The 23,738-nt window shown below is 35.4% G+C and overlaps 2 pseudogenes; one reads left to right on the top strand and one right to left on the bottom strand.

Moving 5' to 3' along the window:
• The first annotated feature begins 17,642 nt into the window (after positions 1-17,642).
• Positions 17,643-17,846, top strand: LOC116574676 (annotated as a pseudogene).
• A 1,551-nt stretch (positions 17,847-19,397) lies between these two features.
• On the bottom strand, positions 19,398-20,185 carry LOC116574073 (annotated as a pseudogene).
• Positions 20,186-23,738: the final 3,553 nt, after the last annotated feature.

Below are 23,738 nucleotides of genomic sequence, written 5' to 3'. Positions count from 1 at the left end.
CATCCTGACTGTATTTCAGTCTGTCTCGATTTCCTCATGAGTAAGATTCTCCTGATTTTGTATCTCATATTCTTTTACATTTCTTTACTATTTCATCACCTGTGAATGTATTCCTAAAATATGTCACTTACTTTTATATAACTTTGAATTTTATAGAAATAGAATAATAATGTTTCTTTCATGATGTGATTTATGCTTAACATCATATTTGAGATATCCATCCATGGTAAAGGCATGGAGATACATTTTATATATTTTCACTATAATTTGAATTCTTCATTCTGTTTCATTGCTCTGTTTCTCTGGTTTTTGTGCTTATAGACATGATCTTAATTATGTTATCATTTTAATATAATAATGTTTGTCAGGTCTTACTATCTAGCATGGTGAGTCTCTTTCCTTATTATTTTCCAGGTTTGTCTTAGTCCTTCTTGGGTATTTTCTCATTTCAAAACACATTAGATTATGCTTACTCAAGTTCCAAAATCTCTCTGTATTTTTATTGGAATGCCACTGAATCTGCATAGCATTTGGGAGTGACTGAATCATTATTTTATAATTTTTCCTACTCATGAAAATGAAATACAGTCTTTTAATCTTTTAACATAACACCCTTTACATTTTTATCCTTGCATTTCATGGCTGCAATATGGAGAGTTTTTACAAGTCATCCTTGAATTTCTTTAGTTATCTTTTTTAGCTCTGTCTAATCTGGTCTTTTAATTCATTTGTGAAATTAATTTCAGTTATTAGTTGAAATTATTTCATTATTAGAAGTTATCTTTGTTCCTAAAATTTTTTTCTTAGTTATTTAGAGAAAGATTTTTGTTCCTTGATCATATTTTTAAGTTTCTTTTTTTAATGTGATTATTTTTATTATATATTCTATATCCGTAACTTCAGTATCTAAAAACTTTGTGCATTTCATTTCTTTCTGTTGTTTCTTTGGATATTATGGTATTATTTGTGTGGATTATGATTCTGTGTTATAATTTATGTTCCTAAAAATTTTTTTAGTGATAAATCCCTGAGAACTCAGTTAATCCAAAAAGGAGTTGCCTTTGCTTCTGCCAGATCCCTAGGAATGCTATTAACCAATAGTCACTTTATAATTAAGATTTCCATTTCAGGATTTTTGAACCATTTGTGAACACACATTTGAGGAGGGCCAAATTATGGGGAGAGAATATATCTGCTCCCAAACCCAGTAATAACATGGGGAAAAGGAAGTTCCCTTGCTGCTCTTTCTTCCTGCACAGCAGTTTATTTCAAGTTCACTGTCACACTGAATGTGTACTGCTCTAAGTTTTAGCATTATTCAGTGGTGTCTAATCAGACTCATTGACTTGGGGGTAGAGTTAACATTCCAAGACTCCTTACCTCTCATGCTGTACCCCATATACACATTAAAAAGGAACCTCAGAATCATCAGTTATCTTCTTTGCCTTCAGTTTTATTATGGATTTCTAATTCTCTCATCAGTCCAGTAATGGGTTTAAAATTATGCTTTTTATGTTTTATGTAGAAATACCATAAAGCTGAAAATGCAAATCTCTATCTTAGGTTTTTGTTTTTTGCTTTTTTTTTTTAGATCAAACAAAATCTATCAAAAGTGATTATAAATTTACAGTGATTTTTCCTATATTTGAGTTCATCATATGTATCATATATTATGCGAGGTATCAAAGATATAAAGAATAGGATAAGATCTGCCTTTTTGGAGCTCACAATCTCCAGGTGTGGAGACTTTCAGAAACCTAGACAACCGTAATAGAAAACTTTTGTGGGAACTTTGTGGACCACTTTTCTTTTTTTAAAGATCTTATTCATTTATTTGAGAGAAAGAACATGAGTGAGAGAGCACAAGCAAGGGGAGCAGCAGAGGAAGAGGGAGAAGCAGACTCTCCACTGAGCGGGAAGCTTGATGTGGGGTTTGATATCAAGACCCCGAGATTGTGATCTGAACTGAAGGCAGTCTCTTAACTAACTGAGCCCTCAAGCCCCCTAGGGACCACTTTCAATCTGAGGCAAGCTTTGCTGAAAAGGAGGTGTATGAACTGGTGACTTAGCATGAACGTCATGATGACTTAGCAGAACGTTGGCAGAAAGTGGGTTTAGGGACTTATTGCAAGATGAAGAAATAACTCATCTGGAGATCTGTGTGGAGCTGGGAGCGTTGAAGTGGCTGAAGGATGAACTATGACAGGGTTTCAGGATATGGGTTTTGCTGGGTACTGATCATATTGGAAAGAAAGATTTTGAATAATTGCTAGATTAGGCATTTGAAAGTTTTGTGGTATTGAAAATATCCAGTAAGCTGGAAATTTAATAAGGAAATGAATGAGGATATCAGAAGATGCTTAAGATACATTTGCTCTTTGGAGAAATTGCAAGACTGTTGAACAGCTTCTTACTTGAATACAGATTTTTTTCATTTTACTTTAAGTTGGAGCTAGGAATAAAGGTAATTTTGACTTTCTCCAAAATTAATGATTTTAATGGAAAACAGTTGTATGCATACACACACAGACACACACATATATATAATACTTCCTCCAGGCCCCTCTTTATTGACAAATTTCTAGTAAGTTGACAAGAACTAGTATACTCACATACTCAAAATTCAAAACTTGTACCCTCACAAAACATTGCCATAGTTTTCTCCTGCCAGACCCTTTAATAGAGGATTTTCCCTTCTCTACGATCTGAGACATTATTTTCCTCAGCACAGAGGAATAATGAGATGAACAAATGCAGAGAAAGACTTAGAAGAGGAAATTCCTGATTAAGATATTTGCCGAATCACTGTCTGGCTGAAAAGAAAGAACATTTGTCACAACAGGTGAATTTGCCAAAGCAATGTGAGAACAGGTGACCGGGGTGAGCATAATGAGCTTGCCAAGGGAATCAAGTACAGCACATTTGTAGCAGCTGCTGGGCTTCAAGGAACCTTAGGGAATTTACTTGAGAGGTTGAGCCAATTTATCTACTAGCATCATTGCCAGGGATGTGTTAGGAACTTGAGAAACCAGCTTGTACATCAGGAACATAAAATATCATAGGAGTCACTGTGGAGAATATGTGATCCCAACATCTTAAAGAGGAAGACAAGGCTGAGATAGGTTTACAGTGGCATTTTGTTCTTCAACAAACAAACATCTTGACTATCCGCTGAAGACAGAGTACAGATTAATGTGCTGATGCGCAAAAGAAGAAAAGAATAAAATCCTACCCTTTAGGAATTTACCATCTACAAAACATGGTACATGCATATATGCTATGTACATGAGACTGAGATAGAGAAGTCAAAATGAATATGAAAACATTAGTGCTAAGTTTTAAAATTAGATTGGTCATGCTGAGCTAGAATAGATGGGCAAGGCTTAATAGAAGAGGATGTAGTTGTGCAGAGTTTTGAAAATTGTGTTTGGGCCAGGGAGGATGAATATCTTACCTGAAGGAGTCACTTCCTTCTCCTGCAGGCTTGGCAGACACCACTAATCAGTCATCTTTCCACTGAACCTGGAAGCAATATTAATCATTCTCAGTGTAGTGCTGCAGGAAGACCCTGTTTTTCATCACAGATATCATCAGAGATGAAAAGTGTTTATCATCCCTGATTTGTATAGAGAAATTAAGGCAAGGACATTCTAGGCAGAGGGTGGAACATGTGGAAAAGATTGGCCTTAGAATTTGTGTCCAATAGAAGTTGAGGTTTTACGCTGAGAAATAGGAGAAGGAGGTTGGGTAGTTACAGTGTGGATCCCAGAGGATCATAGATGTCCATTTAGAATATTAGTCTCACTTAGTTCCTGAGAGCCAGTTTTCTCTTTTTAGACCATTTTAATTGCAGTATGGTTGACATATAAAAAGCTGTACATATCTGTGTAGACAACCTGATGAGTTTGTAGCTAAGTATATACCCGTGAAACCACATCTATGTTATAAACAGATCCATCACCGCCAAAAACTTCCTCCCACCCTCTTTATTTATTATTATTATTTCCTTTTTATATGCATAAAAATACCTAACATAAGATCCACCTCCTTGGCAAAATTTTAAGTATAAAATATGTTATTGTTACCTATAGACTCCATGCTATGCATCAAATCTCCAGGACTTACTCATTTTGTATAAATGAATCTTTGTGTCCTTTGACTAATATTCCCATTTCCCACTGCCACTATCCTACTCTCTACTTTTATGAGTTTGACTATTTTAGATTCTTTGTAAGTGTTGTATAGTATCTGTCCTTCTGTGTCTAGCTTATTTCACATAGCATAATATCCTCCAGGTTCATTCATATTGCTGTACCAGGTAGATTTTTGGAAGCAAAGGTGTGAAAAGATAATGGAGTAAGTAGTGTTAGATTTTTATGTAAGGTTGAAAGGAAAAGGAATTTACATGGGTTTTGTCATTATCCTAGAGTTTAGCATCTAAAACACGTCCCAATAATTTTGGGATTTTCCAGCTTATATGGCAGAGCTCATTCCTCACTATTGAATGCAAAATACTCATAGTCCAGGGTTCTCTGCAGCTAGGAAATAAGCAGATACTCTACAAGTCTACCATGAGGAAGTCAGGTCCACCCTGGATCCAATCTGGCAATGAGTGGCATTCCATAGTATCAGCAGCAGCATGAGTAGCAAAAGGAGCTATTTCCTATTTCTAGGGAAAGCAGAGGCAGCAATACACCAGGTCAGTGCAATTGTCAAGGCAAGGGGTAGTAATAATGTCTGTGCCTAATAGAGAGGCAAAAATGTTGGTCATTCTTGCAACGTAATGCTGCAGCTCTTGGCTGTTTAGCCCCAAGCACACCCTTTCACGACCCTTTCAACAAATGCCACTTTTGGGTAAGTGGACCAGATTGGTTTCTGTTGCATGCTGAACTGATCCAGGGGCATTCTAGTAAGAAGAATATAAAAATGATGTAGCCATGTGTAGGTGGGCTACCGAACAAGTGTGATAGGACAAGTAATTTTCAAGAGTAAGTGAAAGATATTGGTATCTAATTGTCTGTAAGAATGAAGAGTGGGAAGTTTTTTGTTTTTTTTTTTTAAGATTTTATTTATTCATTAGAGAGAAAGAGCACAAGCAGAGAGAGGGGCAGAAAGAGAGGGACAAGCTGAGTGGGGATCTTAACATGGGGCTTAATCCCAGGACCCCAAGGACATGGCCTGAGCTGAAGACAGATGCTTAACCAACTGAGCCACCTAGGTGGCCCAAATGTAGAAAGGTTTTTAAGTGCTGGAAAAATAATGGAGGACATCAGTGGAGGGGTGATCAATGGGATGTGAGGAGCACATCGAATTATTTCGTGTTTGAGATATTTTCCTCTGTAATGAGGCCATTTGTGCTTGCTAATTGGCTCCCACGGAAGGTAAGCTCTTGCTCTGTCACAGAGAGAGGCAGATAGGGGTGTTACCAACCTCAACTTAAAAAGGATGGTGCTAGGTTTTTGAGAAGGACATTCCTGGAGTATAAAATTGTCAGGAAGCTTTTAAAAACATTTACATCTCCAAGGGACAGAGAAAAAAAATTAATTAAAGTTTTCTGAAGCAAATGCTTGAATAAATGGGAGGGAAGGAGGCCTAGGGTAAGTAGGAAGCCTAAGGTTTAGTCAAGCTGAGGCGTACCCCTAAATTCCTAATCAATTTCCTGGTCAATTCCAGGACGAAGAAGGAGAAACACAGGAAGAACTGAAGTTATTTTTATTTCTCAATAGGTTGATGGAATGGAGTCACAGAGTGAGGAATAATGTCATTTTACAAAATATAAAACTTGACTTTTTGCATACCTGGTTGGCTATTGAGATTCATTAACACACACATTAAAGATTAATTATTTTTTCCCATTTACATACTCCTTAGAGAATTTTTTAAAGACCTAACTGTTTACAGCCCTCCCAAACTATAATTAGTGTCACAAACCAATACCAAAGTTTTGCTATTTTTTAAAAAATTCAAATCTGTCCACATGTGGTAAAACCAATAGGATACATGCATTGTTTTCATTATATGTAAGAAAATCAGTAAATAGAGCAGTAAGTGGCTATAAACTCAATACTCAACTTTAAGAAAGAGAATAATTTAACAGTTATGGCATGTATAAGTTAAAAAATGCAAAGTCTACATTTAAAATTATGCAAATAAATAATGAATTTTAATTGAAACGAATACATTGAATGAAATGGTTAATGTTGGAATGTAAAATTGTATGTGCTTACAAATGGAATATATATTTAAGTATATTAGAATATAAGTACCAAAACATATTCCAGAAATCACAAAATGACAGATGAGTGAAAATACACTAATAAATTCCAACGAAATTTCTCCTCAATTACATTTCCTGTTTTCTAAGTGATTTCCTGATTAGTCCATATTAGTTGACCCATTTTGTTAGTATATCCATAAATTGATATTTCACTCTCTTACTTTCATCAGAAATTGAGGTAATTTAAATTATGAGGTTAAAGTTCCACTAAGTGTTTTTCTAAGTAACCAAATGGAAAAAAATCAAGATTAAGCAAACTGACTAGATGTTTTCTAATATACTGAAAATTGATTTCCACTGGACACAGTTTTCTTCACTCTATTTTTTTTTTTTTATTTTAGCCCTTTATTCTGAATTTTTTCCCTTGGAGAAGAATGTCAGTCTCATAGAAAAACAGTATATAACATCCTTCAATAAACCTAAAGATACCTGAAGCAGTTAAAGTGTTTGTGTAATACAGGCACTGATTTAGTTCCAGTACACATATTTCTATTTTTATATTTGATTTGAATATGACCTATTGTCCTTGTCTTTTTTCACCCCCTCTATTCTCTTATTCAACCCTTGGTGGGGAAAAGGGCTTTTAAAAAAGCTCTTTTTCTTTTTTGTTTTTTGGTTTTTTTTTTCATAGTAGACCTAAGCTCAAAAAGCAGGAAAAAGGTTGTATTACTATCTTCTCATGTCGAATGTCCTCTGTTAGTGCATTGACTAATAAAGAATGTTTACCCTCAAGCATAGTTTTATTTATGCAGTGAATGGTTGTTGAAGTTACATATAAGTTGAATTTTTAAGATATCCAACCATGTGTTAAATACGTATAGGGATGGCTCTGTATAACTTGCCATGTAGTCTCTAAGAAATGTTTCTTTCTGGTTCTGGACTTTTCTATCTTGGCCAAGGAAAAAGCTATACCTTCAGTCTTTCATTTCTTTAACCTCTCCTAAAAGTTTGCAGTAGTTTGTTTGCAAAAATATTTTATTTTACCTTTTAGAAGATTTTATTTATTTATTTGACAGAGAGAGAGAGAGACCATGAGAGACAGAATACAAGCAGGGGTAATGGGAGAGGGAGAAGTGGGCTCCCCACTGAGCAAGGAGCCCGAAGTGGGGCTCAATCCCAGGACCCTGGGATAATGACCAGGGCCAGAGGCAGATGCCTAACGTTGAGCCACCCAGGCACCCCTGAAAAATCTTTTAAAAGTTGACTGTGCATAAATGATCCCCCTGTTTAAAAGGTTTCTTTATTTGTGCTTGTTGTGGGTATCTATGAGAGAACTAAAAACAAATGTATTATTCCTTTGAAAGTTCACCTACTGTCCTAGAAATAGAGTATGAATTTTATAAAATAAATGGAGGAAGGAAATTAATATTAAATAAGGTCTTCATCTAATAATACTCAATTTTCTGCAGGGAAATGTTGCTATAACTCACATTACAGATAAAGAAATGAAGTTCAGAAATTTCTGGGATTTGGACAAGATAGTGCAGTTCTTTTTTCCTTTTTTTAATATTTATTTATTTATTTCAGAGAAAGAGAGAGAGCAAGCGAGCAGGTGGTAGGAGCAAAGGGAATGAATCTCAGGCAGACTCCCTGCTGCACATGGAGCCTGACTCACAGGGCTCCATCCCAGGACTCCTGAGATCATAGCCGAGCATGATATCAGTCAGACACCCAGCCAGTGGAGCCACCCAGGTGCCCCTGATTTCTAAATCCATAGATGTTAGCTTATAATAAGCTCTTTCCTATAATGGCAACAGGTCACATTTATTAAGCACTTGCCTTGTGCTGGAAATTCTTCTAAGTCTTTTAAAAGTATCATTGCTCTCTAGCCACATCTGTGGTTGAATAATTTAGGATTATGAATCTTTGTAAGGAGTAAGAGCTTACATCATGGGGAGCCATGGGACATCTCAGTAGGAAACTATCAACAAGATTTACAGATTCGGGCCTATTATCCTGTTATTGGTCATTTTCAGGAAGATTTAAGGAAGCAGGACTTTGCTCCAGATTGGTTATGCTAATCTTACCTAGAAGGAGGGAAATAGAATAGGGCCAAAGCTATAATTGTGAAAGCAGTCACTCATTTGGCAGCATAAAGGAATGTTTGGGTTATTTTTGTTGTTTGGACAATGTTCAGGTTTTCCTCTGTGTTTAGGCGTGATTACAGAGTGACCTTGTTTTGTTCTTGAACCATCATAGTCATATAGTAATATGTAGCCTTTTATGATGCTGATATTCTACAAAATTGTTTATTTTGGGGGTGCTTGGGTGTCTCAGCCAGTTAAGCATCTGCCTTCTACTCAGGTCATGATCTCAGGGTCCTGGGATGGAGCCCTGTGTGGGGCTTCCCGATCAGCAGGGAGTCTACCTCTCCCTCTGCCCCTCTCCCTGCTTGTATGCATGCTTACCCTGTCTCAAATGAATAAATAAAATCTTGAAATTAAAAAAATTGTTTATGTTCAATAGGAGAAAATCAAGGCCTAGTTGACAGTACAGATTAGTTCCCAGATGTCAAAGGCCACCTTTCTCATTCTTAGCCCCCACTTTAGGCCCAGGCAGATGAAATCAGGCCACAGGACATTCATTCATGCCATCTTGATTTCTACCATTGTTAAGATTTTATTGATCAGGAGTTTCTTAAGAGAATGTAATCTGTGGTTGGACTAGAGGCAGTCTCTCTGCCTTCTTTTGTTGTGAGAGGAGTTTTTCAGGGGGCAGTGGCTGCACAGATACATCTAAGACCCTGAACAGGATCCATCAGCTGGATGTAATACAAGCAAAATGTATTACAGAAACAAAATGATTATTAGTACTTGAAACAAGCTTTAAAGTAAGGAGTCTAGATTATAAAACCCAGGCACTATATCTGCTAGTTCTAAGAAAGAGTTACTGTTGCCTTATTTATTATATTAAGATATCGAGAGGAAAAAGCCATTAATATCTATAAATCGGTATTAAGTAAATTATAGTGCATTAATAAAATGCAATGCCTTTCACCCAGTTAAAGATGGTATTGCAGATAAACATTAACATTAATAGATATTTATGATGTATGTTTATGTGAAGAATTCAAGTTACTAAGCAGAATATTGATATTAATCTATATGCATAGAAAAATGTGTAGATATAAGTTTATGAAAGTATTAACTGTATTCATCTCTTAAGAGGTGTGCTTGTGGGAGATTTTAAATTTATTTCATCTTTTGACTTATCTGTAGATGCTCATTTTTCTATGGCCAAATGTATTGCTTTTGTAATGAGTAAAAAAAGGAAAACAAATATTTCTTTGCATGATGGAATTGTGCTTGATTTCTATTTTTGTGTATTTTGTGATTTTTAAGATATCCTAAAATAAACTATTATCAATATTATTAACTACAAATAAGAACACAAATATGTTAACATTTTTTAAATCCCAATTTATACAAAAATATGAATTTATGAAACTAATAAGTTTAGGCATGCCTGCCAACTCAAATGTGAAGTCATCTACAGAGCACAGTGACTTTATTTTAGGTTAGCTTTATATTGTCTTAGTATTTGGCTGGGTCTCATTCTGATTGCCCTTCATTTTCAGCTGTTTCAGGGAGGGGAATAGGGCTGTTTTATTTTTTTAATTACTAGTTCAAAGTATAATATTTTGAATTTAATTAAATTCCAATTAATATTTATTGCTTCTACAGTTGTGTGAAAATAATACAAAAATGTTCTCCTTTTTAATGTATAAACTCTTTTTTGGTAACTGCTTTCTAAATCTTAATAATTTTGAAAAATAGAAATTATAGAATCCTTGACCTATTCATGATGTCCTTGGAAAATTTAGCTTGCCATAGTTTAATAAATACTGACAGAAGACAGGAGACTCCTGGGTAGGTGGCAGAAACAATATGTCACTTATAACAATAGCAGCCAGAGTAACATTGTGGTGTTGCTTGTCTAAACCCCAGTTCTGGGGTGCCTGGGTGGCTCAGTCAGTTAAGTGGCTGCCTTTGCCTCAGGTCATGATCTCAAGGTCCTGAGCTCAAGCCCCACATGGGCTCCCTGTGACAACTCCCTCTTGCTCCCCATAATCATACTCAATCTCTCTTTCTCTCTGTTGAATTGTAAGCCCCAGTTCCCACAAGGCAACTAGAGGAGGGCCAGGTGATGCCTGTATACACAGTGGAGTATGTTATAGAAGAACCTTGAGTTTAGGAAGTCTGATCTGAGAGAGGGGCCTTATGTATTACATCCTGTAAGTGCAGCTGCTCCAGAGTTGAGTGCTTGTTTTTATTATATTGGAAAGTAAATAAATCTCCAGCAAATATTGCCTTCCAAAGCTTCTTGCTATACAAAACTCTTTGAAAAAGATAATCCAAAGCAAGTTACATGTCACAGAACAATTGCAACTCTTCCCACTAATGATAAAGATTGCTTTGCATTGTTTTAGTTTGCATGATTACCTTTATGGGCTTGCATTACTATATAAAGTGAGGACTACATTCACACACACACACACACACACACACACACACATACACACAATCTTAGAATTTGAATCAAGTTTTAAAATTTGGCTTAAAATCTATCTATCTACACCCCCACACATATATACATACATACATACACACACACACACACACACACACATATATATACACATATATATATTTTTTTAAATTTATTTTTTATTTTCAGCATAACAGTATTCATTATTTTTGCACCTCCCCCAGTGCTCCATGCAATCCGTGCCCTCTATAATACCCACCATCTGGTACCCCGACCTCCCACCCCCTGCCCCTTCAAAACCCTCAGATTGTTTTTCAGAGTCCATAGTCTCTCATGGTTCACCTCCCCTTCCAATTTCCCCCAACTCCCTTCTCCTCTCTAACTCCCCATGTCCTCCATGCTATTTGTTATGCTCCACAAATATGTGAAACCATATGATAACTGACTCTCTCTGCTTGACTTATTTCACTCAGCATAATCTCTTCCAGTCCCGTCCATGTTGCTACAAAAGTTGGGTGTTCATCCTTTCTGATGGAGGCATAATACTCCATAGTGTATATGGACCACATCTTCCTTATTCATTCGTCCGTTGAAGGGCATCTTGGTTCTTTCCACAGTTTGGCGACCGTGGCCATTGCTGCTATAAACGTTGGGGTACAGATGGCCCTTCTTTTCACTACATCTTTCATATATATATATTTTAATAAATAAATGACTTTAATTTTTCCTGGCAGTTTTTAAATATTTTATTTCCCTATTCTTCAGCTCATAATTTACTGCCTTTCATAGTTATATGCAGTATAATCTTCAAGTCGAACTTTCATTAATGACATTTAGCTTTTTCTTGTTTTCCCTATTCTTAAATGACTTAGAATGGGTTTCTATTTATTTCTTTCATACAATAAACTTGTCTAAATATATAATTTTGTGATACCAACTTACCCAATAACTTAGTAGACACTACACTTGTTGCAGTGGGAAAATCTGGGACAAACTTGGTTTTAACATCTTTTATAGAATATGAAATCATGGAATTCTGTCCTTCTCAAAGGAATGCACTATTGAAGACACATGCTTCACTATATGAAGACACACACACACTGGTGTCTCAGGCATTATGTAAGGCTTAAAGACAAACACAGCATTTCTCACCTTAAATGTCAATATTACATAAAAGTGATTTGGTTCTCTCTCTATTTTTTTAAATGATACTTTTTAATATTAAAACATTCATACATATATTATAAATCAGGATAGGGAAACGATGAAATTTGATGATAAAACAAGAAAAGTAATTTGAAAATTCATGTGTGACGGGTAATTTACACTATATGCTTTAAACTCACTGGGGATATTTTCCCCTTTCCACTGACATTAATGACATTCTGTTAAATATATTTGAGAACCACTTCGAGAAATTCTGTATTCCAGTTACCAGATTTGTTTCTTTTGCTTTCCATGTCTTCTTTACAGTTTTTGGAATTGCATGTCTCAGAATTTATAGTATCACCATTAGTCTTCCTTGTACTGCCAAGCTATTTTATGCTAAGGAAAATCTGGCATAAATGTTGAGAGGATTAATATACCAAGCAAGACAGAGCTGTATCAGAATTAAGGATTTATCATATTCCACTTGCTAATTGAAGGGATTGGTGATTTGGGAAGTATAAAAAATTGTCTGAACTCTACATTTATATCTGTGCATGCACATCTGTGCGTTCACATACATTCACAAAACCAACGGGTGTAAGTTCTAATCCTTATTAGGTGCTTACTATGTGTCTCCCATTCTTCATTTATTTACTCATTTATTCATTATTTTCTCCAGATATTTACAAATTTGTCCTTAAAGATACTTCAATTTATTTTAAATATACTTTTAGTATTTAACTTAAATACATTTTTAGCATTTCATCTATCATTAAATATTCCTTTATATTATTGTTTTAATCCACATAGTATTCCACATACTAAAATACTTTATAAATGCTTTTTAACAGTTTCTCTGTCCTTGCACTTTTAGGTTCTTTCCAGCTTTTAATTACTATAAATATCTTTATATATATATATATATATATATATATATATATATATATGGCTGCTCACCTCTACCTTTTTTATTAACACAAATTATTAGAAGTAAATTTCTGACTCAATATGTATGGTTACTTTTAAGGAAAATGATGCACTTCTTTCTTCAAAAAAATATACCAGGGCGCCTGGGTGGCTCAGTGGGTTAAGCCGCTGCCTTCGGCTCAGGTCATGATCTCGGGGTCCTGGGATCGAGTCCCGCATCAGGCTCTCTGCTCAGCAGGAGCCTGCTTCCTCCTCTCTCTCTCTGCCTGCCTCTCTGCCTACTCGTGATCTCTCTCTGTCAAATAAATAAATAAAATCTTTAAAAAAAATAAAAATAAAAATAAAAAAATAAATAAAAAAATAAAAAAATAAAAAATATATATACCAATTTATAACTGAAAAAATATTGGTATCATTGTTTCTCTAGACCCTAATTAACAGTATTCTAGCCCTTTAAAACATCTTTGCTGATTTCAAAAGCTAATATTCTAGAGATACGGAGTCAGTTTTCATAAGAGACAACCAGCTCGTCAAATGCCCAGAAGAGGAAGCCTGATCTATTATTACATGGTCATGCAACTCTGGATATGGCTGAGGGAGTGGGGCTGTGAAACAACCGGCTCAACACAAGTTGCAGTCATCAGATTTTCTTTCATTAAGTAAAACTGAGACATGAAAACTGGGTGACATAATGGGAAAATTTAAGCTAGCTATCATCATAAACCATGAATTAATTTTATGGTTTTATGAGAGTTGTAATAGGCCGTGTGCAATAAGTGGAAAAGTAGATCTTCAGAAAAACGAAGAAGTAGATGCACTCAGAGAAAGAACAAAAGAGAATGTGAGGTTCCAAGAGGATACAGAAACACAAAGGGAGCAATAGATTGATGTTTTACTACTTGTCTGGATCCTGGATATTCTTCCAATGATGAGTTCTGTGAAATTATTCCATATCATTTATTTTCTACTTTTTACCTTTTTTTTTTTTTTTGGCATGCCAAAGGTGTACCTACTCTCTGTCACTATACAACACTACTACAATATCATTGACTATATTTCCCTATGCTATACCTTCATTCCCATGACTTATTCATTCCATAACTGGAAGCCTGTAACTCCTACTCCCCTTTACCCATTTTGACCACCCCCTCGCCATCATCCCCTCTGTCAGCCTGACAGTGTGTTCTCTGTATTTATAGGTTTGATTCTGCTTTTTGTTTGTTTGTTTATTCATTTGTTTTACTTTTTAGATCCCACATATGATTGAAATCACATGATGTGTGTCTTTCTCAGTCTGAATTATTTCACATAGCATAATACCTTCTAGATCCATCCATGTTGTCTCAAGTGACACAATCTCATCCTTTTTTATAGTTACATAATCTTCCATTGTGCGTGAATGCGCACACACATGTGTGTATGTGTATGTGCCCCTTTCCTTATCTATCAGTAGGCACTTAAGGTTGCTTCCATATCTTGGCTATTATAAATAATTTTGCAATAAACATATGGGTGCATCTGTTTTTTTAAATTAGTGGGGTTTTTTTCTTTTAGCAAATATCCAGTAGTAGAATTATTTGATCACATGGTATTTTTATTTTTAATTTTTTTTAAGGAAACTCCATGGTATTTTCCACAGTAGCTATACGAGTAGCTATACATTCCCGCTAACAGTGTATGAGTCGTTCTTTTTTCTCCACATTCTTGCCAACTCTTTTTATTTCTTATCTTTTTTATTTTAGCCATACTAACAAGTGTGGGTGGAATCTCAATGTGGTTTTGATTTGCATTTCCTGATAATTAATGATGATAAGCATTTTTCATGTGTCTGTTGATCATTTATATGTCTTTGGAAAAATATCTCTTGAGGTCCACAGTCCATTTTTTTAACGTATTTTTTATTTTTTGTTGTTGAGTTGTAAGTTCTTTCTGTATTTTGGATATTAACCCCTTATCTGATGTATCATTTGCAAACATCTTCTCCCATTCAGTAGGTTGCCTTTTATTTTGTTGATGGTTTCCTTCACTGTGCAAAAGCCTTTTATTGTGGTATAGTCCCAATAGTTTCTTTCTGCCTTTATTTCCCTTTCCTGGGGGACATATATAAAAAATATCTCTATGGCTGAAGTCATAGAAATTACCACCTGTGTTCTCTTCTAGGATTTTTATGGTTTTAGGTCTCACATTTAAGTCCTTAATCCATTTCGAGTTTATTTTTATGTATGGTATAAGAAAGTGGACCAGTTTCATTCTTTTGCACATGCTGCTCAGTTTTCCCAGTACCATTTGTTGAAGAAACTTTCTATTCCCTATTGTATATTCTTGGTCCTTTACCAAGATTAATAGATTAATTGGCTGTATAAGTGTGTTTTTGTTTTTGTTTTTTGCTGGGCTTTCTATTCTGTTTTACTGATTTATGAGTCTTTTTGTGTGTGCCAGTATATTGTGTTGATTAATACAGCTTTGTATTTTTTTGTATTATTTATAATATTTTATTATTTGTATTATTAATACTCATATCTTGAAATCTGGAATTATGATACCTACCTTTGTTCCTCTTTCTTAAGATTATTTTGGCTATTCAGAGTCTTTTGTAGTCCCATTGTAGTATTTGTTCTGGTTCCATGAAAAATACTATTTGTATTTTGATAGGGATTGCATTAAATCTGTAGATTGCTTTGGGTAGTATGGACCTTTTAATAATATCAGTTTTTCCAGTCCATGAACATAGAATATCTTTCCATTTGTTTGTGTTGTCTTCAGTTTCTCTCATCAGTGCTTTATAGATTTCAGCGTACATATCTTTCATCTCCTTGGGTAAATTTATTCCAAGGTATTTTATTCTTTTTGGTTCAATAGTAAGTGGAATTGTTTTCTTAATTTCTCTTTTTGCTACTTTGTTATCGGTATCTAGAAATGCTACCAATTTCTGGGTATTAATTTTATATCTTGCAATTTAACTGAATTCATCTATTACTCCTAATAGTTTTTTGGTGGAGTCATCAATGTTTTTTTCTATGTATAGTATCATGTCATCTGTAAATAGTGACAATTTAACCTTTTCCTTACCAGTATGGTTGCCTTTTATTTCTTATTCTTGCCTTATTGCTGTGGCTAATACTTCAAGTAAGATGTTGAATAAAAGTGACAAGAATGGATATTCTTGTCTTGTTCTTGATCGTAAAGGGAGAGTTCTCAGTTTTTCAACATTGAGTATGATGTTAGCTATGGCCTTTATTATGTTGAGATATCTTCCCTCTAAACCTACTTTGTTGAGAGTTTTTATCATGAATAAATGTTGAATCTTCTCAAATGCTTTTTCTGCATTTATTGAGGTGATCACAATTTTTATTATTTGTTTGTTGCTGTTGTGTATCACATTGACTGACTTGCAAATATCGAACCATATTAGCAACCCTGCAATAATTCTCACTTGATCATGATGAATGATCCTTTTAATGTATTATTGAATGTGGGTTGCTAATATTTGGTTGAGTATTTTTGCATATATATTCATCAGGGATATTGCCCCGTATTTTTCTTTTTTTGTGGTGTCTTTGTCTGGCTTTGGTTTCAAGGTAATGTTGGCCTTAGAGAGTACATTTGGCAGCTTTTCTTTCTCTTTGGGTTTTTTGAATGCATTGAGTAGAATGGATATTAATTTGTCTTTAAAAAAAAAAAGATTTTATTTATTTATTTGACACAGAGAGAGAGCAATCACAAGAAGGCAGAGAAGCAGGCAGAGGGGGAGGAGGAAGCAGTCCCCTTGCTGAGCAGAGAGCCAGATGTGGGACTCAATCCCAGGACCCTGGGATCACGACTGAGCTGAATGATCATGAGCCGAAAGCAGAAGCTTAACCCACTGAGCAACCCAGGCACCCCTATTAATTTGTCTTTAAATGTTTGGTAGAATTCACCTGTAAATTTATCTGGTTCTGGACTTATATTTTTTGGTAGTTTTGATTACTAATTTAATTTCATTACTAGTAATCATTCTTTTCAGATTTTCTATTTCTTCCTGTTTCTAGGAATTTATTTGTTCTAGATTGTCTAATTTGTTGGCATAATTTTTTGTAGTATTCTCTTATAATTCTTTATATATTCTTTATATATAATATAATATATATTTATATTAATATATTATATATATTTATATATAGAACTATAATTCTATTAGATTCTATATAATTCTTTATATTGGTGTCAGTTGTTACTTCTTTTTCACTTCTGACTTTTTTTACTTGAGTACTTTCTCCTTTTTTCCTGATGTGTCTGGCTAAGGGTTTATCAATTTTATCTTCTCAAAGAACCAGCTCTTGATTTCATTGATTTTTTTCTATTTTTTAAATATCCATGTGATTTATTTCTGCTCTGATCTTTACTTCCTTCCTTCTACTCATCTTGGGTTTTGTTTGTTCTTCTTTTTGTAGTTCCATAGGTGTAAGGTCAGATTATTTATTTGAACTTTTCCCTGTTTATTGTGGTAGGCCTGTTATCACTGTGTCCTTTTTGATTGAGCTTATGAACAGCCTGTTTCTTAACCTTTGCGTGGTGTTCTTTAAGAGTATTTATGAAGATAAAGTAGGGAGGCAAGGTGAGTTTATTTGAACCTAAATCTCTAAGCAGTGTTATCAGCAATCATGTTACTTATGTGAGCTAATCCAACCATTTATTGGGCAATCCAGGATTTCCTACATTCTAGATGAATATATTAGAGTTGCTGTGACCATCATTCCAGAGAAACAGAAAGATCTGGGTAGAGTCCCTTTTAGGAAAGGTGATATCACTAAAGTGCTGTGAATGGACTGTTAAAGAGGTGAGGGTCATGCTGTTCAGATATCTTTGAAAAATGTCTATTTTTAAGTAAGGACCACAAGGAGGATGTTCAGTGTTCTCTCTTGAGCATGAAGCTGGCTTTAGGTTGCTTCCACAACTGCCTATTGCCATTGATGACATTCTTTTCTCCCTTTGAGGGAGTAGGAGGAGAGGACATAGTTTGAATGGTTTCTGTTGAAAAAAAGAAAAGAAAAAAAGGAAGAATGGAAAGATGGCTAGCTATTAATTAGGTATCACCATGCTAACAGAAATAGAAGTGGGGTTGTCTTGAGCCTATCAGTGGAGCGGTTTCTGGAGATAACAATGATGACAAAATGTTTTTTGAGAGAATGTGCTCACTGCCCATCAGGTTTTGTTGCTCACTGCAAAAAAACACAGGATGTCAAGGAGCCTAGCCTTCTGATTTTGCATAATATCTGTATATATCTGTATGCATTTTAGTAAGCCAGTTAACTTCCTTATAAATTATCTTCTTCCTTTAGTTAGTTGGAAGAAAAATATCTGATCTCCCTATTTCACAAATTCATTTATTAGAAAAAGAAAGGATCTGAAAATGTTTTAAAAACTTTAAACACTACTGTCACTGATAAATTGTTATATGGGAGAGACCATCTTATTGAAATTTGACCACTGTTACTAGATGGTCACATTAACACTGGAGTTCACAGTAAGTCCTATGCAATTCATTCTGAAAAGGTTAGGAGAATACTGATGAGTGCGTATTGTTGAGCTTGGAAGTTAATAACACACTAAAACCTACTATTAACACTCCTAAAACTGAAAAAATATATATATACTTGGCAATAGGTTTTGGCCAGTTGACATTCAGTTATTTTCAGCTGGCTGAACATGGCTAAATTTTTTTAACATCGTATTTTTTTAAAAATTAAAAACCTTTTTGAATGTTCTTAATCAAGATCATATTTAGTCTTTTATTTCAACTAGTCTAATTAGCTAATGGAGCATGCTCTAGTGGTAGGCTGAAGGATCAAGTAACAAAATAATAAGGTAAAAATATATTTCCTAGCAATTAGAGCATCAGATATTTTAGTCCTCACCAGATACTTTTAGACATTCATGTCTGAATGACTATTTTAGATTAATAATTGCTTCATTTTTATATTATCTTGACATTAAACAGACTACTTTTCATGATGATTTACATTATGTCTTCTTGATCACAATGCAACCAGTTCAAAGTATGTTAGTGTTATTCTGATCTTACAGTTGCTATAAAATACAATTTTATATTATAATTCTGTATTATATTAGTATTTTTTTGATTCATAAAATAATTCTAAGAACAATTATGTGAAGGTAAAAAAGGCTTAATTTTCAAGGATTTTATTATTCAGAAATGCTAATGAACATGGTTATTAGCCAAATTCTTGCTTCAAGACCTGTATAGCAGTATTAAATTATGATTAGAAACTTAAAATAATATTTGTAGTAATAAACATGTAAGTAATTAGTTTTATACATTATAAATTTCATTATAATAATAAAAACATTTCAATCATTACCTGTGTGGAGTCCCTCCCCCCCCCCTTTTTTTTTTTAAATAAGTTTCTGTTGTTTTTTTCTATACCTTTACAGGTTTAAGTAGCAATACTCTTGCTCTTGGTCACATGCACGACTGCTGTGGAGCATGGACATAGAAGCTGAAGTGTCATGACACACAGATGACCAGGCCCCACCTAGGACAAATTTCTACTCTGCATCAGGATGTCACCTTCTTGTAGTTTGTATGAAAATGCTGAGTCATGGGCTGTGTAGTGATTGCCATGGAAACTGTTCAAGTTTGACTTCAGTCTGAATTTTCAGGTAATCTCACCCACATAGGGCTCCTTGGCAAAGATAGCCTGGGGATGGAGTGGGACACCATGCACAGCTCCTGCTGGTACACTTTGCCCTCCACCTCTACAATACCTGAGTTCTGAGTGCTAAGGCCATCTTGTTGGTATTGGGCTTCAGGTGGATGAAGCTATACTCCCTGTGCATGATTTATGTGTCAGGGTAGAAGGTGTCAAACCAGAATTTCTACAGGGACTGAACTACATGGGAGATGGGTACCTCTTCTAGGTACTAGAAGTTTGTAGCATTGGGTAGGTCCTGGTGGATCTGGCATCCAGATAACCTGCATCCAGGATGGTGGTGCCACAGTTGAGTTCATCTTGGGGGGTTTGCAGCTAGGGGTGGATGGTGACTCCAGCTTCTTCTGAAGCTTGTGCACCTGGCTGTTAAATTGGCTGATCCTCTGCCACAAGGTCTTAGCTCATCCTTCTCCACCCCCTCCTACAGGCAGTATTCCTGGCTCTTGTTCTGCTGGAGAAGCAGGGGAAACGTAGCAAGTTGATAAGTATGCAGGTCCCCAGTGCTGACAGGATGATCTTGGTGGTGGACATGGTACTGGCCATTGCTGTGCTCATTCTGCACAGTTTCCATAGCTGGCTTCAGGGTGACATCTGGCAGAGGGGCAGAGGGGCTCTTGGAGGGCTTCTTGGACATTCTGTGAGCAAAAACTTGGGGGGCTCAGAGCCAAGTCCTTGCTGTACCCTAGGCTAGTCCTGCAGCAGCCAGGCTGTCTTTTAGTGGACAGGCTTTGAGTGTGCTTGGAGAATAAAGTGAGCTAATAAATTTGTATGCCTCAGATCCTGGGGTCAGGTAAAGTCGCCCATAGAAATGGCACTTTAATCTACCAGGTCCCCTCCTGGGAGGTGACGTTCTCACTGCCAGCATCTACAGAACATGCGTTTGCTTCTCCTTGGCTGCTTGACTCTGTGGTGGCTAGTCTCCTGGAGTTCCTTCCTGAGACTGTTTTGCCTGCTCCTGACTGGTGACCTTCTGGGCTGTGCTAGATGTGATGCTCAGTCCCTTCCCCTTAACATAGATAGTTTCAAATGTCTTTTCATATAATCTCCCACTACATTTTACTGTTGTACTCTCATGTTTCATTTTGAAATAATGTAAATTTTTTTTCTAGAAGTACAGTTAGTTCTGCATGAAGTACTTAGATTCTTTTCTGTAAAGCTCTTATAAGGATACTTCTATTATATATAATGAATATCAAAATTACAGTCATTTCCTATTACCCTTTTAATCAACATCATCCATAATACAAAAAAAGTAAGACCTAATTCTATAGTTAAATTCCTCAGTCTAGTTGGAAGGCTGCATCTTTCCATGAACTTAAATAGATATGGAGTTTTTTAAAAAAGATAAAATTAATTAACAGCAAGAGTGTAAATATTTTAATTGTAAATTATCACAAAGCCATGTAAATTTTAGTGCTTTCCTCCCTCATCCACATCTAGCAAAAATTCAGAAAGTGAGTCATGAAGACAACTAAAATAATAGACTAAATCATTTCAAAAGAAATGTTTTTTTCCTCAGTAACTTAGTAAAATTTTTATAATATTTGCATTTTAACTAATTAAGTTTTATTCTTTGGAATTTTTAGTGTTAAATTAAAAATAAAAACATTAACTAGATGACTAAAGGCTCTCTGGGAAATTGCTTATTTGCATTAGTATTGGAGTCAGTTATTCAGAATACAGTGGAAACTGCACTGAAAATTTCTGAAAATTTCTCCACAGGGCAATTACCTTAAAAGTTCTGTGATTTTTATAAGATGGTTCTGGCCTGTGCTGAGAAGGGTGGTTGGTTAGGGAAGACTTTAAGGGGAAGAAAGTATAATTGATAGCCTCAGCAGTCTAGTCAAGAAATATTAAGGCTTAACTCTAATAGGGTGATGTTGATATAAGTTGATAGTAGAGATAGTACAAAAGAAAATGTAGGAGGACTTACCTACCAATTGATTTGGTAGAATAAATAATGAGATTATTTTTTTCTCCCATGATATTAGAAGAAAGATAGCCAAGTATAACCAAGATAGTTAAAACAGGTTTGAAAGTGGATCAAATGGGAGGAAATAATTATTTAGTTTGGTAAAAATAGAGACATTGTCAATGTACAAAATCATAAATAAAAGTATTTGAAGTCATGGTATTAAGAAGACTAAGACTTAAGACTAAGTCTAAGAAGACTTAGACTCTTTAGAGTTAGGATAAAACTAAAATAACACGTAGAAATGTAGCAAAGAGTGGAACCCTGCAGATGACAGTGACTTTGGAGACAGAGGAAAAGGATGGAAAGTTGAAGAAAGATAATGTAATTGGTTTAGAGGTAGGCTGAACTTTAAGTAATTGTAGTGGATGTTTGAAGATTTAGTGGAAACATATTGATATTGTAGATTAAAGGAGAGAGAAGATGATAACATAAAGGGAACAAGAGGAGTAGTTTACTTCTGTGAAGAGTTTGGAAGAGAAAATATAGAGGTCCTTTAAGGTGTACTGCCCTTCTTGCTGCTTCATTCTCTCTGGGTTGAGGTTAGCATGTGTTCCAACGTAAAGGACAAAACTGAGGAGGAGAAACTGACAGTCTGAGAAGTGGAGAGTGGAAGTACAGGCCACATGTAGCATTCAGAGCACACAAGAGGTGCTCTGGAGCAGGAAAGACTTCTGTAGCAAAACTGCTAGGTTTGGGTTTAATCCTTTCAAATTTGTTATGGGTGGGTCACAAACTGTAGAGTGAGGACAAACTATATAGAGAGGTGCTGCCCATCTTCTCTTCATAACTTAAAGTCTGCTCTCCCTTGTCAACATCCTCCCTGTTGGAGGAGGGCAGGGACAGATTACTCATATGGACTGCCTTTGTGGGTCAGTGGGAGGCACCAGCAAAAGATGTCTGCAGGTTGGGAGAAATGAGATCGGCTATTGATTACCTGGCTCCCTGCTTGCTAGTAGGCAACCAGATGGCTAAATTCCCTCATGCCATCTGTGGTCTGGCTACCCTTTTCAAGCACTTAACTCTGAATTCTGGTCACTCTAAGATCAGTGGGTTGTGAAGGCCCAGAAACAGAATGTGTACCAGCCCTCCTATCCACTTCTCTTTAGGAAATAATTCCCCTATTAATCTTTGCTCACATTATCCAACTTTGAATGTGTCCTCTGTTTCATCTAATATCATAATTGATTAAAGTAGTGTTCAAGATTAGAAAAAGTGAAAGGAAGGAGCAGCAAATCTGCAAAATCTCTTGAGAACATTGAGTCAGAGTATGGATTCTGGATGAGAAGAATATAGGAGAATAAAGTTTTGTTTAGGAAAACTTGTCAGAAGTCAAGTCTTTTGGATGGTATATAGGCTATTCTTCATAAAAATTCTGCCATCTTGTAACCTTTATGAATATTCACATAATTCTTGACTTGGAACCTGATTTTTGAGACTTAAATGAATGTATGTGGTTTAAAAAAACAAGAGTCACAAACCTCCCATGGTTTGCATAGCCACGACAGAAAGGGATTATAAAATTTAAATGAAATAAAGCACTCCTAACCTACAAATCATTTCTTCCTGCAATAGACATTTTTTACTCTAATGTGGGTTTTGGCCAAATTATCATAAATTGTATCACCTTTGAGCCAAACTATAATTATATAGTCATTAAGCAAATATTTATCAAGTACAGTTGTGGCTTTGGAGATAATAGAAAATAAGACAGAAAATGTCCCTATAACTGTGAGCCTTTTAGTTTACTGAGAGAAAGAATAAGTAGTAAATGGATAAACAAGGTAATTTTAGTTAGGGCTGAATTCTACAAATAAAAGAATCCAGGGCAATATAGTGGTTAAAGAAGATTTTGCTAACACCAGAATTGAGGCCCAAAGGAAAATAAAGTATGAACCATGCACTATCCTGTGCTCTAAGAGAAGTGCTCACGCAAAGTGTTATGTCAAGAAGACTTTGGTGTGCTATAGAAGCAAGAAGGCCATTGTGGCCAGAGCACTAACATTAGGAAACAGGTCCAGAAAAGCAGTATGGGGACAGATCACCATGACCTTTTAAGCCTTGTTAAGGGGTTTAGAATTTATTCTAAATGTATAGGAAGCTCCTGAAGAGTTCAAGCACAATGGTGACATTATTTTTGTTTTAATACTTAAACATATTTCTCCTGCTGCTGTGAGAAGCACAGATTGTAGACAGACAAAAGTGGAAGCAGAAA

Source organism: Mustela erminea, chromosome 15 (assembly GCF_009829155.1).
Source record: "Mustela erminea isolate mMusErm1 chromosome 15, mMusErm1.Pri, whole genome shotgun sequence".
NCBI lineage: Eukaryota > Metazoa > Chordata > Mammalia > Carnivora > Mustelidae > Mustela > Mustela erminea.
The sequence above is the reverse complement of the archived record's forward strand: the minus strand, read 5'-3'. Positions and strand labels throughout refer to the sequence as shown.